The sequence below is a fragment of the Dioscorea cayenensis genome, chromosome 20, assembly GCF_009730915.1.
Source record: "Dioscorea cayenensis subsp. rotundata cultivar TDr96_F1 chromosome 20, TDr96_F1_v2_PseudoChromosome.rev07_lg8_w22 25.fasta, whole genome shotgun sequence".
NCBI classification, from domain to species: domain Eukaryota; kingdom Viridiplantae; phylum Streptophyta; class Magnoliopsida; order Dioscoreales; family Dioscoreaceae; genus Dioscorea; species Dioscorea cayenensis.
In genome coordinates, this window is record NC_052490.1 from 10,470,315 (window position 1) to 10,478,817 (window position 8,503).

At 31.5% G+C, this 8,503-nt stretch overlaps 1 long non-coding RNA gene across 2 annotated transcripts; it reads right to left on the minus strand.

Moving 5' to 3' along the window:
- Nucleotides 1–2,728: 2,728 nt before the first annotated feature.
- On the minus strand, nt 2,729–8,280 carry LOC120251646. 2 transcript variants are annotated; one of them, XR_005533467.1, is made up of 4 exons: nt 4,992–8,280; nt 3,544–3,660; nt 3,237–3,392; nt 2,729–2,997 (listed from the first exon to the last, which is right to left on the minus strand). It is a non-coding gene; the product is annotated as an uncharacterized LOC120251646 (long non-coding RNA). The 2 variants fall into 2 exon arrangements; XR_005533466.1 differs by having other exon boundaries at nt 4,951–8,280.
- Nucleotides 8,281–8,503: the final 223 nt, after the last annotated feature.

Genomic DNA, 8,503 nt, shown 5'->3' on the forward strand with positions numbered 1-8,503 from the left:
ATGGTTTTAATTTTTCATTGTTGATCAACCATGTAATCTAAAATTTGCGGCCACAGGGAGAATTTGATACTGGATTTTTCTAAGGAGGGCGGTAGTGGAGAAAGTTGGGATTCTTCATTGATTTGATGATAAAATTTAGCTAGAGTGTGGAGCAAAGGGATTAGACCTTTTGGGTCATGACAATTAGCCCAAAGGTTATCTATGATAATATGTTGTGATAGGTTTAGATGTGTTTGGGTTCTAAATCTTAAAAATGAATTTGGTGGAAAAACGAGAAGGTTGATGTTTTGTTCAATGAGATATTGGTTGTTGTAGAATTTTTTTTCCTGCCATCTCTACATTAAACAATGAACTATTAGTTATGAAATCATGTAACTTTTATATGTTTAGGGTTAGGATAACTAGGTTTTCACCATAATAAGAGACACGTGTAATCCTATTGGTTTTATAGCCACAACACTTATTACTCTGATGAACAAACCTTCGTCTTCCATTACTATAGGGACTTGTTTACGTAGTTCCCACAATTAAGGAAAACACATATGATCCTGGTGGTATTGCAGTCTCAGTTTTCTCGAATGTGAATAGATAAACTATGAGGTAAGATTTAGATTGCATGACTGTCATAGTAATAAGAATACATTAGATCTACAATAGAAAAAAGCTTTAAAGACGGTTTTTAAACCTATCGTGGTGGTTTTAACCGTGAACATAACTTTAGCACTGGTTTTTTACCTGCTTTTAAACCGCATCGTATAAAGCTGGCTATACATATTAGAGCTAGTTTGTACCCAGTGTTGAAGTTTTAGCTATGGGCAAAGTTTATACAACTTGTCATAGAGACGGTTATAACCATCTCTAAAAATTGTAAGTTATAGAGTTTGTTATAACCACTTTCAAAGCTAATAACTTTTTAACTTCTCTCAATGGTTTTTAATGTTGTTATAACCGCCTCTGAAACTTTCTCATCATTAACTATTTTAATTTAATGTATTCCTCTAATAATTATAAACAAAAATTTTTAGCTACAAATCTAAAAGACGAATCTTAGTATCCTAAATTCAATCATTGATTTTTTTGTGACAAGTCATTAACAGGTCAAGTACAATGTATTTTGCTTAATTACACAAAGTAAAATACTTCACACCATTTTATCTGCATTAGAATGTATTTTTTGCTTAATTAGACAAAGTAAATAGTATCTTATAATCTTTAAGCTTCTTCATCCTTGACTATGAGCTTTCTTACAAAAGTAAATAAATATTGCCTAACATAAATATTGCTTTCTTTCAAATAAAAAACTATTAAATTCTAAAATAAAAATGAATAGGACATGCCTAACATAATAACTCCTTGATATCGTAAGGATATCATACACGAAAACAGAAGGCATAAAAAGCATTGTGAGTTACTTTTTGCATTCCTTAAGTGTTTTTAAAGTTAAAAGCATTCTCTGCCATCTTTGATGGTGTACCAGAAAACCAAATCTACCATTGTTTACTGAATAGTTAAAAATTAAAAATTAAAAAAAAAAAAAGTGTGTATTCTAGAAATTGTTCGTATGTCTATACCAGATAATTTGGAAATTAAAAAAATCATGCAAATTCTTGAAATTTGGTCTTCTTTCCATACTCTATCTCAAATGATTCATAGGTTCATTATCTGATTTTTAAAGGCTCCGATCACCAAATCTTGATAGCGTGAAATGTGAAATTCACGCACTGAAGCAACAACCTCTCTGGATAGCTAAGTTAGGAGGATCAAGCAACGATCTTTACATAATATTATTCTTTCACCATCAATGCGTTATTATCAGACGTCTTTAAAGTAACCATATAAACCAATAAAATCATGGAGTAATTTAAGTAAACAAGTTACTAATTATTAAAAAAAAAATATACTATTGTTCATTCTCTAGTTTTGATAACTTGTTTGCTATAAGATGGTGTCAAAATAAGTAATTTGAGTACTGAGTTACGTGCATAAACTGGATGAATTTATTTATTATATTTGAATATATATATTTGAATATATATATATATATATATATATATGTATACAACCCTCACAAATCTAGCTACAGACACAAGCCAAGTATAGACTTCTTTTAGTCAACCATGCACTTCCATATATTAAAAGACCCACAGGTGGAGAAATGGTGCTCACTAGAATGAACCCATTATGATAAGCAGCAAAAAAACAAGAGCTGAAATAATAAACTTGTAAAGAAAGACTTATGATCATAGACTAAAAGGAATTATACATAGCTTCATCCATGGAGCAGGAAATATATGCTACTAAAAGAAGAAGACTATATAATTGAAAGTAAATATAAGTAAAGTACTTCGCTTATAAAATACATTTTTTTTTTCAAAAAAAGAAAATAATGGTAATTTTTTATGAGAATAAAAAAATAAAGAATAAATGATCAAGGGGCAGAAAGAATAGATAGGAAACTAGTAATTTTTTTCTTTAAAAATGCCTAAACTCTTTTTTAATATATTTATTCACATATGTCATAATCTTTTATATTCTTTAAATCTTGATTGATTGGGATTGATTTTAAAAAGGAAATGATGAGAAAAGTATGAGCCACATCTCTACTTGGAATCATTTGACTACACAATTTCTCAATTTGGGTGAAATATGAACCAAAGGTATCATTCTAAATGGTCAACCACATACAATCGAGTTGGAAGATTGGGGTGAAAGAGGAGGGATATTTTTATTGGAGCTGATTAAATTAATGTGCAATAACAACCATAAGCAGGCACCAAAAACATGATTGAAAGCCATGAAATTGTTCTCATAGTAATAGCTATCGTGTACATAAAAGAGGAATACTTGAATCTCACCAAGAACTTCTAGTGCTGCTAACCTCCGTTTCGGATCTGGATTAAACAAGATCTTTAGCATTATCAGAAACTATTGGCCATGGATCTCATCTAAAATCTACCACAGAAGAAAAGATGCCCTTTACAACTCCTCGTTCAGTTTCTGCATTAATTAAAATTTTCCATGCACATAAGATTTAAAAAAAAAAAAAAAACCAGAAATCAAGCATACACACAGCAAAATGATCAGTCAAGCATCTACTAGCAAGCATCTACTAGAAAATATTCAAACTCAGAGCAAGAAATAATCTTAGCCAATTTGTGAAAGTAAAAAAATCACAAGTCCATGAAGAAATAATATTTATTTAATACTGATTGTTGATATTCTCCATGACAAATTACCTGCCCCTGCCCCTGCCCCAAAAGGTGGCACACCACACAGAAGGATGTAAAGGATAACGTCAGCACTCCAAACATCAACTTCAGGGCCATAATTCCTTTTTAGAACCTCAGGTGCGATATAATATGGACTCCCGACAATTTAAGTAAATCTTGCACCTGTAAAAAATACAAAACCAACAACAAGGCACCAAAATTAAAGAAAAATTGAAAACCCAGTATATAATTTTCTCTTTAACTTAGACTGTTCATTGGTAAAAAAGCATTAATATTCTGTTCACAAGCAGAAAGAATTTCAACAAACACATACCCGGCTGGAAACAAACAGACAACCCAAAATCAATGGCTTTCAGAGTGGAGTTCTCATTCTTATTAGCAAACAAGACGTTTTTAGGTTTCTATGCATCACTTCACGCTTGTGGTACATCTGCAGGAACATAAAAATCAAGCACACCATTCAAAAATCACTCAAAAAGATAAGACTATGAAGAAGATGAGTATATCCCCTAATTAAATGCATATAAACCATCATCATGTCTACTCTTCCTCACACCCCTCATCATCAACTACATATACACACATATAAAAGAGAAAATAAAAAAAGAAGAAAAACAAGAAGAAGTTATAAAAAGTAAATAAGAGACTAGAAAGTAAGTGATGAACCTCAAAAGGTTGACCAACCACCAACCACATTAATATATAACAACAAGTGATCATCTAAGCTTGTCCCTACTCCCTAAATTGTAATTATGCTTGATCACCTAAAGGAAAGCACTAATTCAAGGACAAAGCACTATAATTTACAATCAATAAAGTTAAACAATCATTATCAACATCTAAGAGCACATAACAAGGTAAACTAATTCAAGCAAATAGGCCTAATAATTTTACAGATCAACAATGTAAAAGTATATAAAAGAATGGGAATAGCATCAAATCCAATCGTTGGTATTGATATAACACTACCTCAGACATCCAAATTTTTGCAGTAATATAACATCCAGCGAAACCAATCATTTTCTTTCTTTGTGAGAAGAAAGTAATAAATAAAAATAAATAAAAATAGATTCACTGCATGAACACCAAGTAATCCAAATAGCATTGAGTTATGCTATGAAACATTCAAGCTAAACAATCACAATAGAGAAAAATAACTGTGTTGTTGTTACAACCAATGGCCACAAAAATCCCAGTTAAACATCCCAAAGATATCACATTTACATACAAAGAAATTTTATGAGAAGGAAACCAATTCATGAGAACAATTTCAATAGAATTAGGTTATAAATTGAAACTTAAATTTAAACAATCACAACAAAAAACAAGAAATTAGTCAGCAAAAACTCAGAGCAATGTCAAAAGACAAGGAAAACAAATTCATGAAAAGATTAATCACAACAGAAAACCAGAAAAAATAGTCAGATCTTGTACAAAAGAATGACGAGAAATCGAGTGAAAGATTTAATTAATTGCTCTCAATAAAGGGATCATCCAGGTTGTTAATCAAGAAATGTTGAAGCTGACCCAGAGCACCATAATCAAAGTCCGAATTATAGGGATAACTGATAACCTGTTACCAAACACACACACACACAAAAACCATAATCACAAAAAGGATTTCCCATTCATGGAATAAAAATTCTCTCTAGATGCACAAGCACACAAATCATCAATATAAAGTTGATTCCTAGCTTCTAAACAAAGAGATTTCACATACCGAGATGGTGTTTGGTCCTCTCAATAAGGGACTTCTAATACCTCACTAGACCGCCATATAATCGTCCTTCTCGCCACTAAGCTCATCCTCGGCCTCCGGCTCATCAATCGTATGCACATTCCTCATAAGAATGATCTCCCTCTACTTCTCATTCGTTCCTACGGCCCCATTCGCCTCCAACGTGTGATACCGCATGAGATCCCCTCAAGATCGAACTCCCGCGGCAAATGGCTCCACCTTCTCGCCCCAGATCCATCAAAGAACCAATTCCCAAGCTTTCAACCATTGCTACTCAGCTCTAACCACTCTTTTTAATATAAAAAATTCAGAAAAATAAAAAATAAATAACGGGAAAAACAGAACTCGATTCGACATCCAGAAACAACTACGCGAAACAGGGATCTATTCATCTAAATGAGGCAAATTTTCACCAAAAACTACCCAAAAAAAGTGCGGATCACCGAGATCGCCAAAGTGAAGGAGAGACGACCAAAGGAGATGCACTCGCAAAGTTTGTCGGTGGAACTTCTGGCAGTTCAGTCAAAGTAAGTGATTGCTTTAATTTTTGCCTTTTCTTAATTTAAAAATAGAGGGTATTTTTCCCAAATAACTCACTAAAAAAAGCGGAGGCGATGTTCACGTACACATGGATGCTAGAATCATCCGTGTATAATTATTATCACTCCCAGAAATATACTATTATCCGTAATCAAAACTCACCACTTATTAAAGATAACTCTCGCCATTCATTAGGGGTTAAAAATATTTTTAAACCAGATGTATATATATATATATATATCTAGATTGTCTGAAAATATTTTTACACGATTAAGAAAGCAGTTTTTTAACACCACTCTATGTATTTGCTTCTAAAAATAAAATTAAAAAAAAATGGTGTAGTGCCTATTCCAGAACTATCAAAAGCTACTAGCTTCAGCAAATAGTGCAGGTGAAAGTTTTAATTAATTGATTAATAATGCTCACAATCAATACCGAGAAACATAAGAATAGGGAAGACATATAAATGAATTCTTCTAAGATGCAAAGAAATAATTTTAAAAAATTTAAATCATACACTACAACAAAACATGGATATCAGAGACAGAAAATTTAGATTATTCCGTTGGACATTTCGGTCGCTGGAAAACAAGTGGCTAATACTATTCCGTTGGAAAAGATTATTATATTGATGATATTAAAATATTACCAACAGAATTTTCCGTCACTCAAAGTGTTTATTATCAACGAAAATTCCGTCTTTAAAAGAGTTTATTACCAATGGAAATTCCGTCACTGAAGATGTTTATTATCAACAGAATTTTTGTCATTAAAGGTGTTTATTACCAACGGAAATTCCATCAATGAAAGTGTTTATCACACACGGAATTCTGCCATCGAAGGTATTTATTACCAACAAAATTCCGTCTCTAATAGTCTTCTCAACCACAGAATTCCGTCCCTGAAGGTGTTTATTACTAATGGAATTCCATCTCTGATAATCTCTATCAACCTTGTAATTCCGTCTCTAAAGATGCTTATTACCAATGGAATTCCGTCATAAAAAGTACTTAACACCAACAGATTTCCGTCTTTGATAGTCATCACCCATGGAATTCCATCCTTGAATACCTTTATTACCAATGGAATTCCGTCTTTAATAGTTTTTATCACCTACAGGATTCCGTCCGTAAAAGTTTTTATTGCCAATGGAATTCCGTCTGTGATAGTACTTTTTATTTTTATATTATTACTTTTTTTCCTTACTCCATTTCCCTGTATTAACATGTTATCAATATCATTTCACAAACTCTATATAATAAACAAAATCATTTATACTCATAACAAAACACAAGTTCAATAGTATTCAAAGTAAGTAAGTTCAATCTTTCATCATATCTAAACGTATTCATACATAACCAAAACATGAATAATAGAAATCATATGTCAATGAAACTAATTATAAAACACCCAAGTTCTATATATCACTCTCTCATCATTCAAACTTTATCATCAGTGGTATCTTCTTCTTGGCCTCTATCACTCGTCCCAAGTTGAGAAAATCTAGCATTCTAAGCAACCGTTGTAGGATTTAACTTGTACACTACATTGTGGAAACATAATCATCAATTATTATTTACCCACATATATAACTTAATGTTGAATTGCTACTCAAAAAAATTAAACACACTAGACAACTTAAATAAATATTTTTCTCAAACTTAAGATTTTCAAAAGTCACAAACTTCCAATTTTATGCCCTAACTAAATATTATCATCTAATAAAAATTCTCTTAAAAATGTATTTCGTACATTATATAGGATAAAATTTGGAAATGAAGCAGGAAATAAAATATTCATAAGTAATAATTCTAGACTAAGCAATCATGTAACATCAAATACATGGTTCTTATAAATACATCTGCAAAAAAAAGGCTCTGATTTCCTAATAAATGCAGGAAACCAATAATTCTAGTGCTGATAATCACTATTTCCAATATCATTGAACTAAATTGATCTTTAGTGCATCACCTCTAAAATTTTCCAATGGAATGCATAACTACAGCACAAAATGTTTATACCTACACCACGAGATTACTCTCCATCTATGAGCAGTATAGTCCAACATGCTTAAAAAGTGTTTGAAAATATCTCAAGCTATAAATTTTACTAAATGCAAAATGTGACACTTGGATATAGAGGTATTCATGCAACTTCACACCAAAAGCTATGAGATAAGTGCCAGTCAGATCCACCTTTTTTGTCTCATTCAACATCAGTATGCTAAGAACAACCTGTCACTTGTGATGGAAAGAATTGTTTCTAACAGTCATAAGCTTGCCGGTTTACATACATATGCATATCAGTAGAAACCATCTCTAATCATTTCTGCAATCAATTTCAAGTTTATAAGGGTATATATACAATATTAACAAGAACTTTTCTATTGTTTCCATTTTTTGATAGGCCATTAGCGCAAACTAAACCTCCACTGTGTATAAGCAGGTTTTTAAGATTGGAAATGGTAGACAAGAAATTACTTAAATTGCTACAAGCAACAAGTTGCACATAGTCTAAATTTTTATTTTCATAAGACAATATCACACCATTGCTTGGACCTCCCTAGTTTTGTTAAAATACAATTAATCGATCTATTTTTGACCATTTCTTTATTAGTAGCACATGAGGAATATTAATCCCCTAAGTCTGACTTCTACATCACAAGTGCAAGTAGTATATACTGAAATAACTAATGAAACCCATCATACTAACAAATAGCTTCAAGTAAATCAACAAGAAGGTAATAACAGATGAATTGAATAACAATAACAATCCCACAAACTTACCACACTGTGATTATATATAATCATAGAAGCACTTCTCTATTCTTCATCCTATTCGCCACTTCACCCATAATACAAAATAAAGATTCCAATTCAACAAATATATATATAAAGAAATAATCTTTCCAATCCCTGCAATGAATTAAGCCAAAAGAAACATAGATATTTTATAAACATTAACATGGATATAGACATTTTATAAACATTAACTT